The sequence below is a fragment of the Brachyhypopomus gauderio genome, chromosome 6 (genome assembly GCF_052324685.1).
Source record: "Brachyhypopomus gauderio isolate BG-103 chromosome 6, BGAUD_0.2, whole genome shotgun sequence".
NCBI classification, from domain to species: Eukaryota; Metazoa; Chordata; class Actinopteri; order Gymnotiformes; family Hypopomidae; genus Brachyhypopomus; species Brachyhypopomus gauderio.
In genome coordinates this window covers 25278357-25279179 of record NC_135216.1, presented here as the reverse complement: position 1 = coordinate 25279179, position 823 = coordinate 25278357, and positions in this window count along the sequence as shown.

Here is an 823-nt window from a genome sequence, read left to right as displayed (position 1 = left end):
AGAAACTGAAGACTGAACAGGAAATCCTGTTCGTGGAGGCATTATATGGCAAACCACATGAAGGAAGCAACCTCACAACCTCACAGCAGAGACTGTGTGAGTGTTCGACTGTACATACATTCATACAATGAAATACTTGTACTATAGTGGGCAGTGAGCATGTTGTATTTGTTATATTTCTTGACAAGAAGAATGTGCATGTCCCAGTGATTTCCAGATACCCCTGTGTTATGGCACTTCTTTTATTATTAAATGCTTACTGTGTACAGGGTTCTGTGGCCATGAACATCATAGATGAGATGCTGAGAGATGCTTTTCTCTGTCGGTCAGACTCCGTAGTCCTGCTGAAACCTTATCACTGCTGACACCTTTCTACTCATGAGCAGTTTTGACATTCATTTATAACAAACTGATAATAAATGCTTACAAATATGGTACAAATGTCATACACTTCAGAGTTTTATAAGAGTTAAACTTATAGCTTACAATAACTTATACACAACCACAAACTAAACACACACACACTCACTCAGAAGGCTTGACAATAAGTCAACACATACCATATAACCCTATATAATAACATTGATAATAAATACTCAATTGTAGTACATCAACCCTCAAAGCAAAATCCAAACCACACAGCCAGACACAACACACTGCGTGTTACAAAAAAAATTAAATCAGTTTTACAATACTGGTTTTGCAATCTTCATGTCAGTGTCCATTTGGAGATAAACACAATACAGTGTCTATTTGAACAATAAAAAAGAATCATCTTCTTAAAGCCTTTTGTGCATCACCATCTACTACCACATAGCATGCA